The sequence below is a fragment of the Pogoniulus pusillus genome, chromosome 9 (genome assembly GCF_015220805.1).
Source record: "Pogoniulus pusillus isolate bPogPus1 chromosome 9, bPogPus1.pri, whole genome shotgun sequence".
Classification (NCBI taxonomy): Eukaryota; Metazoa; Chordata; class Aves; order Piciformes; family Lybiidae; genus Pogoniulus; species Pogoniulus pusillus.
Genome location: NC_087272.1, coordinates 23,525,899 through 23,552,069, shown reverse-complemented (window position 1 = coordinate 23,552,069; position 26,171 = coordinate 23,525,899). Strand labels below are relative to the sequence as shown.

The 26,171-nt window shown below is 35.7% G+C and overlaps 1 protein-coding gene across 1 annotated transcript in view; it reads left to right on the top strand.

Moving 5' to 3' along the window:
- Nucleotides 1-21,099: 21,099 nt before the first annotated feature.
- VEGFC (vascular endothelial growth factor C) overlaps nt 21,100-26,171 on the top strand; it is a 99,306-nt gene continuing 94,234 nt past the window's right edge. Inside the window, exon 1 of the mRNA XM_064148892.1 lies at nt 21,100-21,120. The gene's annotated coding sequence lies outside the window, so the exon portion shown is untranslated. The remainder of the gene's footprint in view (nt 21,121-26,171) is intronic.

Genomic DNA, 26,171 nt, shown 5'->3' with positions numbered 1-26,171 from the left:
TATTTTTAAATTATATTAAAAATGTAGTAGTTCCATTGAATTGTTTATTCAAAGTGACCAGAACTGTCTACAATCCTTATGGTGATTTACCAGATGGCTGATTTTGAGTGTAGTGTTAAAATGCTCTCTTACATTTGCTTGTTGAACATCTTCTATTTTTTAAACAATTAATTTTTTAGGTTAGTTTTTGCTTTCTATTTTACTAGATTTAACATACTCCAAAATAAGTGCCAGAACTTTTCAGCTGATTTCTGAAATTTATTACAAATTTGTGGGATATTAAACCTCACTCAAAGGTAATACATGACCAGTTTAGCAGGCCTTTAGAAGCTTACATTTCAGTTGCACGTTTGCTTTCTGCTAGCATAGGACTCTGGCCAGCAGAGGTCATACTGAGTCAGTGTGATGATCTTTTCAGATAAAGCTTTCAAGTGAAAAAACAAAATAATAATTCCAACAAAAATATTCAATGGCTGCCTTAATATTTCATAGCATGCACTGACCCATCTCTTCCCTAGTCTTTAGATTGCCAGTCATTAGTTTGCACCCTGACACAAGTGTCTTAAAGTTATGGCAAAATCCATTTGTTAAGCTTGTCTTTAGTACCCTATTAATATCAAGCTCTTCTCTGTAACTGTCTACCTGCATGGCACTAATTACCTCACTGGTAGGTGTTAGTTTTACAGGTTGTAGAACAGTTGACCGTGGCAACGATGATTTTCTCTGAGCCACACTACAAGCAAGAGACACAACTGGAACTAGAACTTTGCCTACTAAGTTGTAACTGAACATGTAAATCACCAGCCCATATCACTTTTCACTAAACTGCACAGCCTGGCTAGCAGCACTCAGGAGTCAAGAACAAGGCAAAGGTACCAAGTGTAAAATTGGCTCCAGGAGGCAGCTAGTAGGAGGTCTGTGAGAAACTAGAAGAGAAGAATGTGGCTAGCAGGTTGAGTGCGGTTCTCCTTCCCCTCTACTCTGCCCTAGTGAGGCTGTACCTGGAGTATGGTGTCCAGTTCTGGGCTCCTCTGTCCAAAAGAGTCAGAGAATAACTGGAGAGGTCAGGGAACAACTGAAAATGATTAGGGAACTGAAACATCTGTTATGAGGAAAGGCTGAGAGATCTGGGGCTATTTAGCCTGGAAAAAAGCAGACTGAGAGAGGATCTTATCAATGCTTATAGCTATCTAGGTGGTGAGTGTCATGAGGATGATTCTGGGCTCTTTTTAGTGTTGGCCTGTGATAGGACAAGGGGGGATGGGTACAAACTAGAACACAGGAGGTTTCTCTTTAAGTAAAAACATCTTCACTTTGAGAGTGACAGTGCACTGGACCGGGATGCCCAGAGAGGTTGCAGAGACCTCTTCTTGTGAAGACTATTAAAATCTGCCTGGGCATGTTCCAGTGCAATCTGCTTCTAGTCATACCTATGTTAGTCATGGGGGTTGGACTAGATGATCTCCAGAGGTCCCTCCCAATCCATACTATTCAGTGATTCTGTGAAGAGAAAAATTAACTGATGCAGGTAAATGAAAAAGAGTTATCTGTGAGCAGTCCTGTTACCTGTGAGCAGTCCTGACTGGTGAACAAGAATCACTCAGGGTTTTACTTGGACAGCAACAGTAAGAATCAAATAAAAGCTGGAGTGTAGGGGCAGAAATGCCTCGTATTTGTTTTTAAGATTGAGTTTATAGACATCATACCTATTTGTTCAGTCGCATCTAAATCTCCCTGCTGATACTATGCACTCACTGAAAACTGGTGTGCTATCTGAAGACTCTGAAGGCTGCCCAGAGAAGTTGTGGAATCTCTTTCTCTGGAGACTTTCAAAACCCGCCTGGATACGTTCCTGTGTAAACTACCCTAGATGATCCTGCCTTGGCAGGGGAGTTGGACTTGATGATCTCTAGAGGTCCCTTCCAACCCCTAAGGTTGTGCGAGTCTGTGATTCTGTGATAATGTCATTTTGAACATATGCAAGAGTAAGATTTATTGTGATTAACTTAGCCAGGCTGATCTGTGATTGCAAGATGCTTTTAATATGTCTTCAATCTGAGAGAATTTGTTTGCCAGCAGAATTGCCTTGTCATTCAGCAATACACTAGGCAGGGTGAAGGTATTTTGGATAATTATGTTTCACATTCTGTTTTCTCTTGTATCTGGGAAAGCAGGAAAAGTACTTTTCTTGACCAGTTTCTGATTTTTTTTTTTAAGTGTATATACACCTCTTTGGTTTCATGCCTTCATACTTGGCTAGTAATTCATAATATATAGAGATCAGAAAGTGTTGATTACAGCTGAGACTTATTCTGACACTAACAGATTGGAGCCCATGCCAATATTAAGCGATGCTCCTGGTCATGAAATCCCTGTTTTCTTTCATATGTTGACCCTAGATATCCTTAATCACTGTTCATGTCTTGTTTACCTAAGACCTTGAGTGAAGTTTATTTGATTAGGCTTCTTTTAGGAAATACTCTCTTCAATAGGTCTAGATCAACCTATATAATATTTATATGTATATATATATGTATACATACACACACACACACTATATTCTAAATACTGTATACTGTAAGCTATCCAGGATACTCTATATACTATATATCATATAAATTATGCAATTTATAATTCGTTTTAGAGAAAGAGACTAGCAATTATTTATGTAATACATCAATGAAACAATTTATTATGTATAGCATATATGTATGCCATGTCTATATATTGTATAAATGCATGTGAATCATCTTGACTACAGAATGCTTACATGGAGTGCTGTGGTTGACAGTGTCTAGCTTTACAGAGTTAGGCTTCTATGGAAAATAAATCTTTCCCTACTATTTATGAAAGAAACTAAAATTTTGAACATTACATAATACCAAGTCGTGGTTTCTCATAGTCTAGTACTTTCATACCATATGACATATCAGTTTATTACATGGGGGAAAAAAATATGCAAATTTACATTTAAAGAAAATAAGTCTGTAGCTAGATAACACAATTAATTCAACAAATAATAGTCCACTACAAATTGCTTCAGGTTTGGTTTACTGCCAAAATATGCTGATGTACATTATTTCTGGCAAAGATTGAATTCAACCTCAAGCACACCACTGGTTAATTAGTTTTCTGTTACCATAGCTCAGCATAACTACTGCGTGTCCTGAATATAACAGATAACATAATGAACTGTAAACTGTGTTGCTTGCACCCCTGCTAGAGAAGAAAAAGCATCTGAGAGAACTTGGAATGTGTGGGGTTGTTAGTTATTTTTGTGCAGTGCTGGCCTTTGTGGTATTCTGGGATATTTTAGGATCCAGCTAGTAAGAGTCTGCTTGGTTTCCATTTTTCTTTGTATAATGTCACAGCATAATGCTATCTGAATAAATCTTTATACTTTGTTAAAAGAATAACCCCTTTCATACTAAAATGATATGAGCATGAGAGATGAGAAAACAAAAAGAAAAGGTATTGAACATTAAGAACTTCAGGAAATCCACATGTATAGTACGGAAGTATTTTGGCTCATGTTATGTATATTAGGTCAATACCAAAGTGTGTATTCTTTAACTCAGTTTAAGTGTGGAAATACACTTTATTTCTATGGATTGCATGGTACACCATGGTACATCAGAGTACTGTTCAGACTGGAACTGGAAAATAATTCTGAAATGAAGAGGGTTTTTTGTTAGTTGGTTTGGTTTTTTTTTCTGGGGGTAGGTTCTAACTAAAGAGGAAATGTTTCTCTTTAAGGACCCTTTAGTACTTCATCCTTGAAGAATAGACATGTATTTGTAGTGTGAAATAGCATTTGACTAGCAAATGCTTGAGTGGATTTCTTAATTCTGCTACACACATTGGCTGTGTTTCATTTCTTTTGAGATTCAATGTGGCCTTTACTAGAAGAAATCACGAGGGATTGGAGAGCAATTTGTAAACTGGTTTTAAAGAGATATGAGAATATCCTTGTATCAGCTTGATCTACCACAGATTTTAGCATCATTAGTCAGTAATAATTCTAAAGGAATCAGATATAAATAAGAGGGCAAAAGGACAGGCTTCTCTGGCACTTTTGTTAGATTATGTAGTTGTAAAGATATTCCGTTAAAGACCACTGATAGTATGCAAGAGACACATAAACATTCCTGCTTTGGATTAGCAATAGAATTAGAGATGTTTGCTTACAGACAAACCAAGTTAACTCAGAATGTATTTTCAGTATGGACTAAACACAGCTACTGTGCTAAAAGTATCTAGTGGTCAACTGTCTTTACTTAAGTAGACAGCCCATTTCCCAACAGTTACCACATTGTGGGATTTAAGATAATGCCTCTTACCCTTTTATTATTTCAGATACCACTGTGTACTGACTTGGAAAACGCAGACTTTTAGTGTTCAACTGAGCTGTCCAAATATTTAAGTGATCAAAAATTCAGCTCTGTTTTCCTATTGTAATTGGGACTTTTAGTGATATTTATGTGGTACTAATAGAAGAGCACCTAAGAACACTCTCTTAAGAGACTTGCATTTGGAAAACCTTTAGAGTGAGAAGAAAAACTAGAAAGCATGGAGCATAGTTATCAGCATCAGTAAATGAACAACAAAGCATATATTAATGTCAGGTCACTGATAGCTCATTGTGAGATACAGCTTTTATAAGTCATTTAATCTCACCAAAACGTAGGCATGCTGAAAGCATCCAATGGCTATTTTGTAAAGATTCGAAAACATTATTCTAGTGAAAAGCTTTATGTAATATTGGTATTACTTTTGAAATGCCATAATAATTAATTTGAACTGTTAACAGAAGAAGTGTGAGAAATACCTTTGTTTATTTCTAGATCTACTATATACAATTTATAAGAAATGTTTTTCTTTGAAATAAAATTTTTCTAACAGTCTTTCTGAAACAAACAATATAAGGGGGAAAAAATCATAAGCCAAATCAAAGTGTTATTTAAATGTACAAATTGAGATAAGTATAATCTGAGAATTGTTAAATTAGGAGGTAAAATGTTACTTTGAAGAACCCCAACCACAGTGACTTGTATCTGCTGTAGCTCATCAAAGGAACACTGGCCTTGTGGTTCCAATAGGGCACTGTGACATGACAAATACATGTTCTACTACTTTTCCTGTGTAATATTGGATCTGAAGGTTAAATTAAACCAGCAGACAAACAAACGACGCTGCAGTACTGAGCAGCTCTTTTCCTAACTCAGTTCATTGCTCCCCCAATTCCTATACAATGCATAGGAAATGATCAACAGCACATGTAGCAGAGAGCCGCTTCCTGCTGGCCCAACATAAGCCTGAAAACAGGAATGTGATTTGATTCAAATCTTTATCTTATATGTAAGTGCTTTTCGCAGTGTTGTAGAGAAGTGCCTCTTCTTATTCAAGCTTAAATGCGACTCTTCAGAGAGCTGCTTGTATCCTTTCTTTAAAAACCTGTCTAGCAGAAGTGATAGCGATGCGCTCTCACTTTTGCTTTTTATACAGTACCTTACTGCTAAAGCACTCTCTTAAGATAAGACCCAGATTCAATACACTATTTTGACTGAGAAAACTGAAACCAAGTTTTTTTCAGCCTTTTAATCTCTGTTCTAATGACCAGCATATAGGTCATTAACAGATAAGTAAGTAGTTTCCACCTCACTTATTTAAACTATTCTGCTGTGAAAAAAACAAACACATTAGCTAGGGCAGAAACAATGTCACAAAAGCAAGTTGGCCTCCTAGCGTAGTGGTAAAAGCCTTAAACTAAATGCAGCAAGATAAAAAACATTCTTCTAAAACTGTTCCTGTTTCTGTTGTCTGTGGAAAAGTTTGCTTTCCCCACTTCCATTAGACAGACCATTTTTGACAAGAAATTCTACTATGAATAATGAAACTACAGAGGCTAGAGCACTACAGTACAAAACAACACTAGTTAGCACAGATTTAAGTTTTGCAGTCACCTGTACTTGGATGTGAGTAGAAACTACAGATAGAATTAGGATTTATATTGCATCTTGAAAACAAGTGAGTATTCATGATTCTTGCTTAATCAAAACTCTATTTAGTTTCAAGTGATAATGCATTATCAATTCTCCTAAGCCAATTCTACAAAATATATGGTGTCTTCTTCAATGAGAGAAAAAAAGAATTGTGCAGACAGCAGTCTTAAGATAAAAGGATAAAGAACTTTAGCAGTTGTTGACACTAAAAATCTTTGCAACTTGAACACATTTGGTGTTTTTCATTATGTATTTTGTAAAAGCTTGCAAAATGTTTTTTTTTAATAAGGTATTTTGGTTCATGCTGTCTTTAGCATGACACTGATGTGGTTTTCCTCTCCTTTCAATACTGATATTATTCAACAAATGCTCACTTACATTGTGCTGATAACTAATAATCTCCAATAGAGCATAGCTCTGGTGTTGGCAACAGCGGTCTAATCTAACAGGTAAATAGTACAATCAATTTCATTATCTGTATGGGAGTAGTCTTAAATGTATGTACCAAAAAATAAACCTTGGCAACTGTTTAATGAATCTGAATTCCTCCATCAGAAATCTGATTTTAGAAACCAGCTTTGAGTAATGAAGGACACTCCATAGGACTGGGCAATACATCTGATTCATAAAATCAAAGGATTATATTACTATATTAATTGACACATCTGATTTTTTTTCCCCTGAGAACCATTTTTCTGGTACTCTGCACTAAGCTGTCTGCCACACTTCTTTAGTTTAGGTCTGTCAAATAATTGAATGTCCTTAGGTACCACAGGAGTAAACGAGATGAAGACTCTGTTTTTTTGCACTTCACAGAAGGATTCACCTACTCATTTTAAAACTGAGCTCATTGTTTCCATTATTCATTACATCCAACTTAAGGGCAAATTGTAATGCACTAAAGAATGTATATAAAGAGTTAATTTATTACAAAACTTTCATATATTCCTTTTGTTTTAGATAGGAATGGCTGCAACACTGAATTTAGTGAACCTCTCCTTTTTACTTCAGTGTACTTTTTCATAGAATAACATCCTATATGAACTCCAGCTTTAATAAGCTTACCTTTGCTTATGGTTATACACTTTCATCTATGTTTTAAGACACGTTAATGTTTAGATTTCTGTCTCCACTTAGCATTAGCTTATACATGTATCATAAAACAAACAAACAAACAAACCAATACCAACAACCACTTTTATCATGAAGGCTGTGCTATATGTGACAACAATAAGCACCTTGTATAATGTGGTTGTTGTTTAAAACATGATCTCTTAATGAGGATATGCAGATCTGTAATGGCAGATACAAAGGATCTGCAACTTTAAACTATTGAAGGAAGGCAAAATAATCTTATCTAGTACTGTGAAGCAGTTACCACACTGCAAATTTTCTTGCCACCCAGATAATTCAGGCTGTTCCTATTGTGCTCAGAATGTTTCAGGCACAGAGTTTGTCTGAGGGGAGAAAAGTCCTTCTATCAGGCTATCAGTGTGAGAATGCCATGTGTTTTCTACTACTACAAGCAAACACGGCAGGGTTTAGAGGTTCAAGAAAGATTTCTCTTGTCCAACTGAATGTTGCTCCTGTCTAGTTAGGGTTTATACAGTAAACCACAAGAACATATTTCTCCTTAAAGAGAAACACATACTTTAAAAAAATTTACATTGACATTATAATTATTATGAAAATAAAAAATAAATGTTTGGTCTGAAGTCCTTCACAAATACTATTATGTACTTTGACTTTTTAGGGCATTTATCACCTTCACATGCAGTTGCTGTGTATTGCATTTGAAAACTGAACACCAAAACTCTCTTGTGAAGCTTGAAGGTTAATGGCATTAGTCTGGCCCTTGACTATAGGAAGCTGTCTATCTAATTTAAACTGACAGATGTGCTTTTACAGCTGGAGCAGTACAGAGATACTTAAGTTTTGGCCTTCTGGGAAAAAAACAGTAGGTAAAATAGCAAGAAATGTCACTGAGTAATTTTCTCTAGGAGAGACTGATCAAAGTTTGGAATGTGTCCTTTCCTGAGAAGCCCCAAGAATTCACAGGAGTTTCTCTAAACCAACTTTTTTGTTGACTGAAAACTTGATTGTATCAAAAGGAATATACTGTTATTTTAGAACTTTATGGTTATTCTAGTATATGACTTCATACAAGCAATAGTTATGAGTTTGATGGCTTTAGTGTATTCGACAAAATCATTGAATAATTTTCTCTTTATACACATTTTTTTTCAATATTAACAAATATATATATAATTATATGGACAAAACTTTTACATTATTTTAATGTTACTAGAATAACAACATGTAGACTTCAGCGGACAGAATCTGAAACCTCAAAAACCATCAAAGTAGGAATTTTGATGTAGAATTTTGTTTCCATCAGATAAAAAAAGGTAGTGATTTCTGCAAGGCTTTCTAATTTGTATTTCATATAAGAATATTGAGGTAAATTCTGGCTGACAAGGGATTATATGAAGTAAGAAAGGGACTCTTAAAACTACCTGTGAGAATGAATTTCTTACAATAAAAAATAGTTTTAAAAATTATGCATGTTCTGTATTACAACAGAAATGTTCTTGGTCCTATAATATCCTAAATATGCACAAAAAACTGCTCTGCCTTCATAATTATTCACATCAGAAGGACTGAACTACTGCACATGCTAGTTTGTCCAAAAAACAATTCTAATGCATTTTTTTCTTGCGTAACTAGGGGTATTCAAAGAGAATCGATGATTACAACATACTTGAAACTTAATGGATTCAAGAGCCATTTCCTCGTTCTTTGTAGAAAGTGAAGAAAGTGGTATAAAAAGTGCTACTGTTGATCTCTAAGGGCTAGCACTGAATTCCCTTGAGATAATTCACAGATAGCATCTAAAAGTTTGTTTGGAGTAGGACTGCACTGAGGTCACTGTTCAAGACAACAAACTGTCTGCTGCATTCTCTGACCCTGAAAGGTTAGAGTTTAGGAATTTCCTGGAGAGATTCTGTTTGGTCTAACATTTTTATGAAAGTATCAAGGGGATAGTTAAGAGCAATAGTAAGGTTATTTTCCCCAGAGCTGTAAAAGTCTTTTATCTAGCCAAAAATACTTTCAGGGAGATGCCTGTTAAATCTGTGTGAATACAGAGGAGAAATCAGAAAAAAAAGAAACCTTGGGGATTTTGCAGTATTCAAAGAACACACCAAATGTTTGGTTTTTTTTTTAATATTTGTACATGAGTTTTAAAGAACATAGCACATTTTTACATCTACATTTGTACCAGGAAAAACGCATTTCACAATACTCATTTTTAACCTATTTTTGTGTACAGAACTCTTTAAAATAATGAAATAAAACAGATACATTTTTTCGTTGATGTAATGAGTTTGCTAATGATATGTCCTGACAAAACAGCTGGGCACAGCTGACTGGACTTTTAGAGATACAACTGTATTCATTATAACCAAGACAAAGTCAGAGGAAAATTGGCTTTATCATAGCTGCATTTGTTCAGCTTTCTTCCACTTGATTTATGGAATCTTTAGATTCTAAACATGTACAGCACATCATGCCATTATGAGATCAATATAACATTTTAATGAAGAGAGGAAATGAGTGCAACTTTGTAGTATAGTCCATAAGACTAGTAGTTTTCTCCAGAAACAAAAATCTTGTCTTTCAAGACCAACAAAAAAGATAAACTTTAGCCAAATTCAGCATGTGTTTTTCATCAGTGTCTAATTTAGGGTGTTAGTAATAGCTCATTAGTACATCTGTAGTCACAGTGTCAGTGGAACTACTAACCAGCTAAGGCAGCCAAATCTTCTGAAGCAGGACAGTGCTGGAGTCAAATATCAACATGGTGGATAAAAAGCAATAATGTGACCACTAGTAACACTGTATAGTCAACACCCTTGAGGTCAGCATAGCCAGAGTTTCATACAGATACACAGGAGGTGATCAGCATGGACTTTCAAAGAAGGAATTAGCTGTAGGTCCTCCAGCTGTCAGGAACGTATTAAAATAATAATGTAGGAATATATGTTAAAAACCCATTGTATATTATGTATTTGTTGACTGTGACTATTAGTCACTCAGGCTATCCCATTTCTAGCTTCTTGATCTCTAGTTCATTGAGGAAGGAACAGCTTGAATTAATATCCACATTTAGCACTCACATCTTGATCAACTTTTCAGCATTTGTTTTCTTCCTTGAGCACTTAGCCCTTATCTTTGAGAGTCTGTTCAAGTTTCAATGATAGGGAATTCTGTTCTTATTCACAACAGTGAGTAAGTACTGAAAACAGTACTTTGTTGTTATCCTCATTCCATTAACTGATTTTCCTTTTACAGGCATTTTGCACTCCACTTTTTGCTTAGGACTCTATATTTGAAGTGGCCACCTCATCAATACAGTTTCATATGCATTTGTGAATTTTTCTCCTCTGGGTCATAGAAATACAAACATTAACAGTGTTATAATCCATGTAGGTTTAATTCTTAGTATTAGTAAGATTACCCTTCATATATATTTTTCTATTTTATTGATATGGACTGGAGGTCATGTGGGTGGTCACTTTCAGTAAAATAGTTCTTTGGTAATGGAGACCTGCTTTATTGTTCAGTATTTCTGAGCTATCTATAACAAGATCTTCAAGGCAGACACTATGTCTGCTTTTTGTGTTGTCAAGCAAATCTTTATAACCTCCATCTCACAGCCATGTAAATGACAGGCCAGATTTCAGGCAAAATGTCAGAAAGAACATTCTGCCAGTTGGATCCAATTTTGGTTATCAGAACTAAACCTGAAACAAACAGTCCCTGTCCGTCATGATTCCTCTCATTCCCTAACACTGAAGGATGATTAGATTAAAGACATCTCCCAAAGGAGACACTTCAGTTTCAATCAATACTGAGGGTCTAAGTGATATATTACACTGAGCTTAAGCACTGAGTTTATGTGTCCATCTATTCCTAATAATACACATATCTTATTATACAACACGAACAGATTTTATTACTATTTCTAGAGCTTTTTTTTTTTGTTATGTTAGCAATATAATACAACTTTTAACTAATTGTGTAGCTGCTAATAATGTGCCGTTCAGGTCTTGGTATACAGTAACTCAGAGTTTGGCTGTGTTGAATTCTGTACCTTCACTCAACTGATAAATTACATCGTTTTATAAACCTTTCCACTGTGTAAAAGTACTTATTCTGGCAAATACTTACACTGATTAAGAAAGGAATCAAGAATAGATAAGTATAAAATCTGACTATAGGTTTCAGAAGTCAAAGAATACTAAGTTTATTCAGAGTGGTGTTACAGAAACTAACAAGGTCTACATCAATCTATTAGGATTTTAGGAATAATTTTCTAGAATGGTTGTTTTTTTCCTTTCATCATTTTTGTATCTACTAACAAGGAGAATGTTTGTGTCACCCACTTGCATTGCTTCTCTTTAGAGAAGTGTTGGGTAAAGACTTCTGTCTACTTTGCATAGAGGAAAAAATACAATAGCTCACACATAGGGTTTAAGAAGAGGAAGATGGTTACTAAGGAGATAAGAGTATCCCTTAAACTAGTATCTGAGTGAGGATTAGGACAGCTTGATAATTAGGGAAAATTCATTAATATTTTTTTCCAATCTTCGTTTCTTTTGGGATCTAAGTGTGATGTTCCCATCTGCTAGCAACTGGTCAATTAAATCAGACATTTTCTGCCCAGAATTAAGAATGGAGATAATTGTTGCTTGCATGGGAAAATAGATCTGGTAAGAATCACAAAATCAGTCAAGGTTGGAAGGCACCACAAGGATCATCTGGTTCCAACCCCTCTGCCATGGGCTGGGACACCCTACCCTAGGTCAGACTCATCCAGCCTGGCCTTAAACACCTCCACGGATGGGGCCTCAACCACCTCCCTGGGCAACCCATTCCAGGCTCTCACCACTCTCATGCTGAAGAACTTCCTCTTCACATCCAGTCTGAATCTCCACACCTCCAGCTTTGCTCCGGTCCCCCTAGTCCTGTCACTACCTGACAGCCTAAAAAGTCCCTCCCTAGCTTTTTTGTAGGCCCCCTTCAGCCACAATAAGGTCACCTCGGTGCCTAAGAAGGGAATCATGACTTGTTACAGAGTTCATGGGTGAATTTACAAACCTATCATTTATGAATGCATTTTTTTTTTCAATTCCATGTTCCTTTTACTATTATATTGCTTTTAATTCTGGAATTGAAATTCCATTGTATCATTAATAGTACTATAGCCAATTTTTGTTTTGGATCAATGTCATGGTTCTGAAAACAGATTTTTGAAGTCATCTTTCCTAATAGGAGGCATAACAACTAACTTGGTAATTCCAGGTTTTCATGATGACCTTGGACTTGAACAGCTACTTTTATCCCTAGAGGACCCCAGTGGCCTCTTAAACTTAGCAGCAAAGTGGTTTAAAAAAAAAAAGGATGTAAAGAATCCTTCACCAGTTGAAACAGTGCAGCAGAAAGAGCAGATAAGTGGTATTATTTCATAACAGCATAGTTTCAGCAGTTCGAGGAGGCATTCTGTAGGCAGTATATGCAACAGAAAAGGAGTTTTTTCTTAAAATATGCCTGTAGAATTCTGAATTGTAGTTGTATTTGTCAATATATGCTTTGTCACTGAGGCTTTGCCAGTGATTCTTGCTTATGCCACTTTTTGTTCTAAACAAAAGTAATCTATGAAATCCAAAACGATCAGCCTCAAAGGCGTAAATAAAAAAGAAATAATTTTGCCTTACAAAAAAAGGTACTGTTTAACAGCCATTTAACGAGCAATAAAGCTGCTCCCTAAGTGCACTATCATCTGTAGCTTGTCCTTGAACTTTAATGCATTGGCCTCCAGCTGTTGGCAGGGCACCACGCTAATATTAGTAAGAGGTATCATTAGTGCTACTAAATGTGAAGAGTATTTAAGTTAACTGTGATCTGGAACATAAATAAACAGTGTTACTTCATTTCCTCTCTTCAGCACTCCCTCTCTTACTCTCTGTGTCAGCGTTTACATCTTCCTGCTGGGACATATTATGGCATACACTACAGTCCAAATTAGATATATGTTCAGGGAGTGTCATGGTTCTCATCCAAATCACAAACCTGTGAAGGAGAGAAAGCAGGTCATGAGAGGGGAAAAAAAAATAAAATTGGAAAGAAAGAGTTCAGTCTTCCTGGCTGTAGTAATTCAAAGGCATCCCAGTTCCTTTCTTTTTTCTTTTCTCTTTTCTATTTTTTCTTTTTTCTTTTCTCTTTTCTCTTTTTTCTCTTTTTTCCTTTTTCTTTTTTCTTTTTTCTTTTTTCTTTTTTCTTTTTTCTTTTTTCTTTTTTCTTTTTTCTTTTCTTTCTTTTTCTTTTTTTTTTTTTTGACTTAGGTATTTTTGAAACTGGCAGTTTGACAGCATGTCTATGTAAAGTTTTATTGCAAAAAAATAAACCTCATTAGAATAACTTTATTTGTACCCAAATAAAATGTAGCTGTTTAGCCAGTCTAAAGTAACAAACGTTTTTGTTCTATACATTCTGCTGTTGATTATTCTACTCATTACCTCTTTTTTTTTCCCAGTTTTACAATATGACCTTAAAGTAGGAAGAGGGGAGAGAGATTTTATTTTCTAATACTCACTGGCTTCTCCTTTGAGCTGTGGTTGTTATGTGAAAGTTATGATATGCTGCCTGATTTCACTGTTCCCACCAACATGGCATGACTCTGAAAACTTCAGAATGAAAGAAGACATGAATAAAAAATCTTGCATTCCAGAGCAGGGGGTATACTCAGAAAGGGGAGGGAGCAGCGGGGAGAGGAAAACTAGGGCTTTGTCTTCCAAAGCATAACAGCATGTTTATAATAGAGGAAACACATACCCTTTTAAAACTGACTTGATTGGAAGAAAATTACTTTTAGCCAGCTACCGAAATCCCTAAGCACATGCTGGTTTGTTTAATGGGAAGCGATTCTGAAAGCATTTATGGAATGTATAGAGAGATCCTGTCTGAAAACATATACAAGGAAGGCATACCAGCTGCAGTTATTCCCTTCATCCTCACTGACATTAGCAATTTAAGAGTTAGCCAATCACAAAACACCCATGGCCTTCTGAGCCATACAGTCCCAAAAGAAATCAGAACTGAGCTCCACAGTTAGTCAAATCATTATGCAGAAACATCACTGTACTGTAGAAGACCTAAAATAAATCTGCAGCAGTATTGAGAACTGTGAAACAAAGTCATAAATCTGTGTTTTCTTTCTTATGTTACAATACTTCACTCTGAGGCTCTTTGTCCATGTAGAGCTAGCCAGAAAACATGACTGGAGAGGACTGTAACTTCACATGTTTGGCTCCTATTGATTTCTCTGACATTTTTTGTAGCTTTATAAGTTGTGCAACAGCTAATGTTGAATCATGCTTCTACCTGATTTCTTTCTGGAAAAAAAATAATGCATGGTTTACATAGACATCTATGTACTATATGACTCTCAATCCTTTCTGATGTAAATAATGAATAGTTCCCTGTCAGAAGCTTGGAGAATGAAAGGATAGTGCCATTTCTATTCTAGCTCTCTAGGCTGCCCTTTAGAAGAAGTATCTGTTCATTATAAGAAAAGTATTTGTCTGCTTAAAGTCTTTTTTCTTTTTTTCAGCATTAGTGTAGAATTGCTCAAAATATGCATAACAATTTGGGTTGGCTTTTTATTTCTCTAGTTAGTTAATAGTTTTTCATTGATGTTGTCAATTAGAACTTTTGTCAGTGCTGTAGTTTATGGCATGACTTACAGAACAGGTGCATCATCATGACTTGAGGGAAGCAGTGAACACGGCAAGGGAGAGAAAAAGATGCCAGAGGGAAAATGGATGTGGAGATTTCCTAAGTAAAATCACTACATTACAGTTCTAAAACTTAATCTAAAGACATCAGTGTGAAACATTTCACTACAGCTTTTTAATTCATTTCCTCAAATTGAAAGAATTTCAGCGAAAGAGATTGAGAAAAACTTCCAAAGCATTTTAGCATTACTGCAGATTCTTAGCTCACTTATGAATTCTCTTGTCTATCAGATAGCCCAAGGAATATCAGCTCATGCCAAAATGTGTTTAAAGTGTAAAGTATTCACCTATTCCAATTACCATTTGGAAACTGGTTTAGGATAAATAAAATTGTATTTCAAGGGCAAATGAATTATTACTTACAAGAGAACAAAGAAAAATATCCACCTAGACACCTGAATTAAATTTTCTAGGAAAAGACTGAGTCAGTGTAATAAAAAAAGGTATTCTTTGAAAATACAGAATCATGTTTAAACCTGGGTTTATGATACATAAAGCTCTACAGGGCTTCTAGTCACATCCATCTTCACAGTAAGAGAAAAATTTGCCTCCTTCCATGGAGAAAATAGAAGAAGGATTTATTATTAATGTTACCAGTATTCTTCACAGAATTGTAGAATATATTTAGCCACTGACTTAATAATTCTAAATAATACCATTATTAATGTACTTCGTTATTGATGTATATATTATATATATATATCATGTATTATGAAAGTTCACAAAGTGTAAAGTGAGCATAGGGAATTTGGGCATAATTTTCTCTCTTATTTTAACAAGAGCAAATACTCTTAACAAAAAGTGATGTTAAAACATAATGAAAAACTTTCTCTCATCAGCATTACCAAACATATTTTTTATTGACCAAAAGCTAGTTATAAGTGAATTATGTTAATTTGATTAAACTCATATCTCTCACACAACTTTTTACATTACCTTTGTATTTTTTATTTACCTGCCTCAGACAAAACTGAGAAATAAGGACTTCTACCTCCTAGCTACTAGCTTGAATATGCAAGTATTTTACAGCCCCATAGCATGAGAAAATTGTATTTCAGATGGGGAATGGGGAAAAAAAAATCTATCATTCATGTCTCCTGTCATCTCTCTGGCAGTCATGTTCTGTGTAATTCACAATGTAAAGGTTTTTTCTTGCTCCCAGTCATTCTCCTAGGCCATGGCTTACTATGTGCTGTTTGATTTTATTTTCTACATTTGAATGTCAGAGAGTTACTCTAGCTGAACTGCGTGACAAAACAGTCGGATCTTGCTTTGTGCCCTTATTCCACCCAGAAAATGATCCATACTGTGGTGGCATATATTGTGGTGGCAAACTGGAACAACACTAATTTCCCTTGGCAAATCTCTTTCACTGAATGAAAAGGAATCTTCTTACAGGCATTGCTTCAAGAATGCTTGCAGATGATCCTTCAGTTAGGTGGTGTGATGGTTTGGGTGTTACCTGCCCCCCCCCTTATGAAATCACCCAGACAAGACTCAGCCAGCTGGAAATTAAGAAATGAAGCTTTATATTTACAGCTTAGTACAACATACAAGCAGATATTTACAATATATACAGAAATACACAAGTTAAAAGCAATACAGAAACACAACTCCCCTCCCAGAAACCTGAGTCCCCAGGAGGGGCTCCCAACCACACTTCCACCTCCTTTCCGCCTCTCTACCTTATCTCAGAGTTTGCCTTACGTGCAAGGTGACTTTGGAGGATTGGCCAGGGGGGTTAGAAAGCAGAAAGATTAGTTACTCAGAAAGCAGGTTAGGGAGGAAAGTATGGACACCAGCTGCAGCAAAGAGCCACTGTAACTGTGTAATCTATGTTTATGCTCTGGGTTTTATACATCTCAGCAAGCCTATGAGTGAAGTAGACATCACCATTGTTTCCTTTTCAGAGCCTATAATCTAATTCTTCTCACCAAAATATTCCAGCTAGTCTCAAACTAGCACAGGTGGTTAGGTCAGTCTGAAGTTAAGTTTTTGTCATGTGCAGGTGAACCTCACCTCCAAGGAGGGCCAGCAGAAAGTATGATTATCGAACTCAGAACACACAAAATAATACAGTGCTATGAATATAACAGTTTAGTATTTTGGGTTTGCTAGCTGGCATTCACTGAGTAAAAGTTTTCGCTGAATCTTCCACAATTATCTTTCTGCCCATTTTTCTTCTTTCATTGAAAGGTTAGGTACTTCAGATCACATATAATGTGAACAATGTATGCTACAGGAGGAAATGTGTCTTAAAGAAACATCTCTGAATGGAAAAATGAAAGAGTAAAAAGGGGAAACTTTGACTGAATATGGGGAATATTCAGAAATTGTCTTTATTTTTTGTAGCATCCAGCTAAGCTGAAGAAGGTGTTTATCCAAGTTATTGAAAACTGCTAGAGGAAGGGAATTAGCATGGAATAAACAGACTTTAAAAGCTCACCAGGCTCAACTCCAGTCCATAAACAGGGTCAGCTAAACCTACATAATTCCTGACAGGTGCTTCTCTAGCCTCATATATTCCCTCACAGATACATCATGTGGCCTGGCTGAACAGGGAGCTTTGCTGGTACTCGGGAGTACAAACGAGCTTACCATCTTTGGCAGAAGGGCCAGACAACCCGGGAAGAATATAAGGATATTGTAATATTATGGAGGGAGAAAAATAGAAAGATGAAAGCCCACCACCATAAAAGGTAACAAAAAGTGTTTTTGCAAATGCATCAGCAACAAAAGGAGGGCCAAAGAGAGTATCCTTCCTTCACTGGATGTGAGGGGAAACATTGACACAAAGGACAAGGAAAAGGCTGAGGTATTTAACATTGTCTTTACCACAGTCTTTAGTAGTCAGATGAGTTAGCCTCAGTGTATTTAGCCCCTTGAACTGGAAGACAGAGGCAAGGAGCAGAATGAAGACCTCATAATTCAAGAGAAAACAATTGGCAACCTGCCACTCCAGCTTAGATGTTCACACATCGATGGAGGCAGATAGGATCAGCCCAAGGATACTGTGGGAGCTGGCAGAAGAGCTCACTTTACAGTACTGTCACAAAATTAATCCGCTTGGAAAAGACCTCTAGGATCATCGAGTTCAGCCTATCTCCTTACCCTTCTAATTAACCAAACCATGGCACTAAGTGCCTCATCCAGCCTCCTCTTAAATACCTCCAGGGATGGTGACTCTACCACCTACTTGATATAGTTCTTATTTCAGTAGGAGTAAGTCTTGTGCTTTTAATGAGTATTTGTTTTCTTATTTAAATGCTTTGTTTACTTCTTATAACCTTTAGGAGGGGGAGTAGTGGAACTGCATTAAATAGAAACATGGAGGAAAATATAAAGTTAAGAACATGAACAAGAAATATGTGGAAAAGAAAAAAAGTGTTTCAGAAGGAGTAATGTGAAACTAGACCAATGGGAGTCAACATATCATTAATTATATACTGATAATTTGCAGGCAAAATCAGTATAGCTCTGTTTATGTTAAAACAAATGAACCATTTTACAGTTTGGCCTATGTCTTCTTTTCCTAAAGCATCTAAATTAATCAAGCTTATTACCTTGCTCTGCATGATAGTGTTTCAGCCAGACAGTTGTTACTGAAATGACTTCACCTCACTGAGTGAGTCTTCCTATCTTATGATGTGTAACACTACATAATTTTCTAAGGGTGATTGATTCTTACAGAAATGTGACTTTAAAAGTATAAAACAATTTTAAATAGGTACCTTTTAGAGACTTTCAAGGCAATTTTTTTCTTTCCTTCTGACAGCTTTTACATTGCTGAGTATATTTCTGGTAGGTAGAATGAGATCCAGGGTAATTTCTGGAACTGTGAAAAGTCATGTTCATCCTTTGGGATTTGAGGATTGGGTCAAAATGCAGGCAGACGTAGTACTTTGATACACTACCCTTTAAAAGATTTTTTTAATCCGTGTAACAGATGTTTTCTAATGCAATTTGAGTGCTCTAATTAGTTTTAGGTAGTGGGTTGGATTTTTTATTTAAGTGCCAGAAGTTGGGTGGGCAAATGAAAGAAACTACACCTCAGTTGACAATCAGTAACTGGAGGAAAACTAATGGAGTAAGTGAAAAGAAAAAATTGAATGAAATGTGATCTTCCTGTGAAAAGCGTCCTCTTTATCTTCTCAGAGTAGAAAGCTGGATTTCTTCTTTGAGATAGTAGCACTGATAATTATTTTTAGGTTGTTATTCTGTTTTCTACTCATTAAAAATTGGGGACTTGAATGTCAAAGTAATTCCTGTATTCTTCCTCGCTCAGTGAATTTGCACAAATTAATACAAGCGTACTATGAAAAGAAAACTTTCAATGTGTAAAATATGCCACTTTGTATTCTGTAATTTGATTTTTTTCTCCTTAATGGCAAGCAGATGAAGTTTAGACAGAGGCTAGTTTAATTTCCCTCCCCTTTCTCATCTGAGATCTTGCTGGCTGGCATCTGATTAATGAATGCAGCTGTAGTTGGGTTTTATGGTTGGTTTTTTGGGGCGGTTTTGGGGGTCTGTGTTGTTGGGTTTTTGTTCAGTTGGGCTTTTTCTAGTTTTGTTGTGTTTCATTTGCTTTTGTTCATTGGACTTCTGTGTTACTTGGGCTTTTTTGCTATTTATGTATTTGACTTTGTGTTGAGTTTTCTTCCATGCAATTAGATTTCTGTTAAGTAACTATTCTTGAGTCCTGCAAAAGTTCAGTGGAAGAGATCACACAAAAAGCAAACTATCATGACATACTTTGTCAGGCTCTGGGCTATTATTATCACATTCTGTGTAGCTTAACAGTCTGGAACATTTACGTGCAGGCAAAATTTGGGCCATTAGCACCAACCAGAAAAATGATACCAAAACAGCTGGTCCAAATGTATTTGTCTTTGTAGTAAGGACGGAGAGATTTGACATTATAGACAATAAAAGGGAGTGTTATTTCTGAATCTTAAAATGTTATTATCTCATTAAAGCATTCTGAATGCCAAAAAAGGGCCAAAAGTTTCTTTACTGCAAATTTGTGATAACTCTTATACTAAAACTTCTGCAGAAGTTTGTATATAGAGCAGTACAGGTGAGTGTGTGGGAAACTTGCAAGCTAGAAAGGGAAATGAGTAACTGATTAGCTGAGAATTTTTTGGTGAAAGAGACATACCTGCTTTGGTTCATTTTGGAATACTGCTGAGCTGGATAAAAGAATGCCTCTGAGGATAATAATCTTGCCTCCTTAGTTGTTCCTTTGTGTGTTGTTCTTGCAGCTGCTCATTTTATTAAAGATACTTCAGGGGATATTAATATAGAAGCAGAACACCTAAGCTTTAATTTCCATTTATCCAAAACTCTGTTGGTATTCACATGTGCCATGGTTACCATATCATCATGTACTAGTGTATCATGTAAAACATACGTTTGTCACAGAAACCTAAATTCTGTTTAATTTTTGGTCAATAACTAAGGCAATAGCACTGTGAGATTATACAGGGTTTAGAGCTATCAGATTTCTTACTTTCAAAAAAGTGTAAGATTTACCAGACTATAGAGTTTGGTGGCTCACATTCAGCCTTGGAATGAGTAAATAAAATGTAATGTTTTTTCACCATCTTAAAATAAATTACCTACCTAGCCCTCAAAAAAACATCATGGCTATCCTGTTCACAACCAAAAGTATGGTGCATGCCATAAGCCTTTAGCAGATCCACACAAACAGAGAGATCATCGTTACACTAAACTTTTATGGTCATTGCAGCAGGATATTAATATGCAAGGATCATTCAATCATTCAGTTTGTTTAAACCACTTCTCTTCCCAGCTTACATGTGGTCTGTGACTGCCAGGCAGACAGAGAAGAAAAGGCAGTGCCTTCATCAGGGAGGGAGTCTTAAGATTAGAATGTCTTAGATAAGGACACATCTCTCCTCAGTATTTAATAAAGAAGCAAAACACAGAAAGATAAATTCAGACAACTTGGATAACATATGTAAAATATGTATTTAGTAATTAGACAACTGAAATAAATGGGTTAGAAAATGCGTTTTAAAACTGGCATCTCTTTAAAAAAACTTGAAATCACTTTTAGGGATAATTAAACTTACTTTTTCTAGCACTGCTACAGGCTACTTTGTAACTGGAATAACACTGTGTTGTTCTGTAATCCTGCAGAATAAATAGACTCTGCAACAAGACTCTTCTAAAATACTGTATGCAACATTGGTCCCTGAAAGGAATCATCAGTGCATAAAGGAAACAAGAAACAACAGGTAAGATGATTTTCAAGAAATCTGGCATATAGTCAAGGTTATGGAAATTTAGATCATTTTAATACATTTCTTGATATTTTTTCTTTTATAATCACTTTGAAAGATTCTGCTAAATTGTTTTTACAGTACTTCTGATGTGGTTTCATGTTGACATTGAATTTTAAAGACTTAAGATTTTAAGCCTTCATTCATTATTAGTTTAACCTTGTTCATTTTATTTAGGAAAAGAAAATCTCCTGGTTATAATTATTTTGGGCACTATAGTTGTAAGGAGGTTGTCATCAGTTAATACAATCCTTAATACTGGGGCACAGAGAACTACACCTATGGCATGTACACTAATTACCTTAATGTACACGAAAATATGAAACCAGATACTGCTTAGCATGAAGAACTTTGTTTTTAATGTCACAAAGCTAAATCACTGTTCTAAAATGTTTAGAACTTTATAAGGATGAAAGTATTGGTAGTATAAGCCCAGTATGTTGCCTGATTTAGTCGACTCTAATGTATTGATCATGCATTTTTTTCAGAGTAGTATCTTATACTGTTTCAGAAGTACTCATGTTTTGAATTAAAAAACTTGGTGCCAGTCAAAAAGCTATTAATTGCCATACCTGCAAGTCTTAAAGGTAGTCATCATAAGATGCCATTGAAAAGCCTTTGTGTGAAATAAGAGGGAAAGTTTTGTTAGCTAAAAGTCTGAGACTGTTCTGCTGTTTTCCCAGAGCTTTATAAATGTCATAAAAGCCCTTCCTTTTTTAGTTAGATATATAGAATGAATATTAAGTCATAGAGTCTTCAGCTGTGTGGGTTTCTCTAAGGGAAAATAAGTAACAAAATAATGCAACCTTTTAATAGCTTAATTGGGTAGTAGAATAGTAACTAAATGGTACCAGGCACTCAAGAGACAGATTAGAGATGACTGTAAACATTTATCTAATTTTCTGTGATAATTTAAGTTTAGAAGGACTAACATTTATGTTTCTATATTAAACATATGGGCTTATTTTTTTTTTCTTTTACAAATGGCCAGTTTTTAACTCTCAGCCTCTGACACACAGGTTCTTAAAATAGGGACAGGGAAAGCTCCTTCTTTAATGCCTATGTTTCCTAAATATGTTGTTAATGCTATTAAGATATTAAGATATTCAGAGTAGTTTTTTCAAAATATCAGTACTAAAAGTTGAGTGAAATTGAGTTAAATGTGTTAAGTATCTAAGTTAGTATTAGCTACACAAGAAGGAAGTATGGTTATTGCTGCTAAACCTTGAAAAAAGGGGTGTGACATCTGTATCTCATCTCCCAGAGCTCCCCATTTACTGGATGTTTTTAAAATTCTGCTTGGAGTTGTGGCCTAAAAAAAATCAAGTTTTCAAATGCTGTTTCAGGAGCTCTTCAGCTCGAGAAAAGCAGTTCAAAATATAGGCTGAATTTAGGGATTTACTACTCATTTGAGGGTAAAGATAAATCTTACGGCTTTTGCATCCAGGATAAATGACCATAGCTCTGCATATCTTGATGTGCTTAATGTAGCTGGAGCATACTTTAATGTTTGTTTGTTATTAGTGTTCTAGCAGCTTAAATCGCATCCCAAACAGAAGAAAATGAAGATTATTATTATTGTTGTTGTTGTTGTTGTTATTTTGTAACAATAATAAAAATATTATTACTGCTCTTTCTGAGTGAATTATAGGTACTGAATCATAGGCTGTTGTCCTGTGGCTTCTGTCTGTTTATCCCTTTGAATATGCAGTACTGAATATTGACATATCTGTTAATTATTGATAACTTAATGTGGTTCCCAAAGACAGTAAATCAATGGAGAAATAATTGAGAGGGGATGAAACACTATCTATTGAAATATGACAGGGTTACATATGCATGTTATTAGCTGGAGAAAAGTGAAATAGAGTGACTGCTCTTTTCTTCTAGTGAAAGTGCAGTCTTCTGTCTGCCTCTTAATGTAAGTTTTTTTGGGTTTGATTACTGAATACATACAACTAAAAAGATGCTACAGTGGCAATATGAAATGAACATATCTAGGCAAGCTGCTGTTCTGATTTGTATTTTTGTTCCATTTACACATCAGATTTTCAGTATTTCTTTATGACCATATAAAGAGAACACACTTAAATACTCATTCAGCTAAAACAAGGATCATTCTACCAAATTAGAGATGGAGAGCTGATACATTTTCCTTTTTATCTACTGAATAATATTTCTATTAAACAACCAACCAACCAACCAACAACAACAAAAACACACACAAAAAACCCAAAACCAACAAAACAAGATTTGAGTATTTTGAATGTTTATCTTGACTCATATTAGCTAAGTTCCTTAAAACAACGAAAACAGCATCATTATCTGCAATTCTAAAACTCAACCATCATGTCATTGCTCAGGCATTATTTAAAAGGCTTAAGTAGACTTCCCAGGGAGGCTCATTTCCATCCAAATCAAATCTATCCCAAGTGCAACCCCACCCTATTTGTAATGCCTGGTGGGACACTTAGGCCTTCTGTTGTTTATGAAGTATTGCAGTGTAAGTAATTTGCCTGCATAAGAGATCTATAGCATGAAGGTCAAAGGTCTTGAATGCCTGTGACCCAGAAACAAGAAATGTTTAGCCTTTCTGTGTACATAAAGTTTGACCATTTCAAAACCTTTAGAATGTGCCTGTGCTGTGCCTCCGAAGTTCTATGCGACTCTGCTCTCAACAATAATTGTGTCAAAAATTCCTTTTAAAGTAGTATCTTGTAGGGACTGCTTGGCCTCCCAGAGTGTGGATAAAAAGCACATGCACTGTCATAATCAAACTCTCACTCTAATAATTTTTTTCTTTATGTTACTGTGTTGCAGTAGGCTAAACTATGATTTCAAAGATAGTATTTGTCATTGTGGCTTTAATGACCTATGCAACTTTTAGAATGGTAGCTAGTCTTGCTGGCTTTTTGGGGTTTGTTTCTTTGTTTTCTGTTCCATAAAATCTCAGCATACAAGAATTCAATATATATGTAAAAATAACTTGCATGTTACCTAAGAAAAGCACTTGGTTTGGTTAAGCCTAGGTACTGCTCAGAGCAGGAAAGGATTTTACCAACTGATCTGGGATTTATCACTGCAGCTGCTGGACCAGGCAGCAAGGGAAATTGATCCAAAAATACACTGAAAATTTTGAACACAAGCAGGAATTTTGGTGCAGTCTCTCTCCCACTTTTGAGGGCAATTTCAGGAACATTTTAGCTCTTTATGTTTAAAATACATTAACCACTATGTGGTGGTTATTTAAGGTTCTTGGAAATGAAGTTACGGTGTACTGAATCTCTCGCTTGCCTTGGGGCTCTGTGTCAGTTCTCAACAGTCCTTTTTCGGTAGGTACTACTATGCTACTAAGAGCCCTGTTAGAACTATAGAGTGTAAATCCATACTATGTAAAATAGTTCTGAGACAATCTCATTAGGTCTCCAATTTGCATATTTGTCCCTTTTTACTACCAGTTAATGTAGACTGGTAGCAAAAAAAAGAGTCTTAAAAGAAAAAAAAATTAAAAAAAAAAAGGAATTATGGTATGTTGTGGAACAAGGAAATGATAGGATAATGGGGAGAGCAGGGCTCTTCCCTCAGTTGTTTGTAAGATATGATTATGCTAATTCTAAGCAGAAAAGCTCTCTTTGACATTACCTTGGCAAAGAGCTTCTCTTGCGCACTGTGTTGGCCTCTCACTATGCACAGCTGAAACAGGACATAGAGTAGGCAAGTCACAGTGAAGTGAGATTAGGATAAGAATTTACACCCGGGACCTTGTAGCTACTCTAGAATAAATCATTCAGATCTGGTGTCTGATTGGTATTCTGAAGAAATAGAGTGTCCATATTGCTCTGCTTACATGCCTATTTAGCTGATTGAGTACATAAGCCAACTGAATTATTACATTTGACTTAAGTTATTATGTGGGGTCAGTTCCTTCTCAAACTTTTCACACTATTTTTCCCCCCAACCTTTCTTATGGAGAGAGCGACTAAAGTAAAGTATATACACCCAATATTAAGGCATTTATGTTTTGTTCTTAAAGACAGAGATAGAAAGAAAACTCCCGAGTGTGGCAGTTCATTATTAGAAGCAGATTATGTAAATCAAATGTTTAATTCATTACTATACCTTGTTGTAAATTACTGGTTTCAATTCTTTTGTTCTGGTTCTCTCAAGGAAACTTCAGAAAAACATTTTCATGAATTTCTCTAAGCTGTGAACCTTTCATTATGTAAAGCCCCACAACTGAACAGATGTTCATATGATTAAACAACAGTTTCAAACAGTGCAGTTGAGGATATATTTCTCTGGTGTTTTACAAAATCTCTGTTCAGTTGAAATTTTTGTTATATTCAAACTGGCTAAAGGTAGGATGAAAACTGACAAACCTAGATGTAAGGAAAACCCGAGTGCATTTCTCTATGGGGTTTGCAAATTATTCCCATTCCTATTTTATTTGTTTCAATTGCCACTGATAGAGAAAACTCCTGTAAACTGGAACATAATGTGTTTTTCAAACGGCATCTTAAGGCATAGCATGATATATTTTAGCAGTAGATACCAGTGTACTCTTACATGGAAAGTATAAGATGAAAAGTCAGTCACTTAAGATAAAGAGTTTAATTTTAATTCAGAGACTGATGTGGCAAGCCTGCATTTAGTGATTGTCACATCTTTAATTGTTGTAGCTGGCAACATTTTATCTCTTTTATACATGGCTCTTAGTCTTTCCTAGATTAGAACCAACTATTCATTTTCCACGAAAGGATGGGGACTTAGAGGTCAGTGCTGGCTTGAAATCACCGTTTAGTTTCAAAGAAAGTCAGACAGTCTGTTCACCACGTGGACTGCTTTTCACTTTGGAAGCTACTCATAATTGTAATGCTATTTGTCATTTTAAGGCTAGGAATATGACCCAAGCTCCCAGGCCTACACAGCAAATAAACACTTGTGTCTCTCGGGAGTAGTACTACTAGCTTACTACTAACTTTGTCTCATTATATCCAGGTCACTGA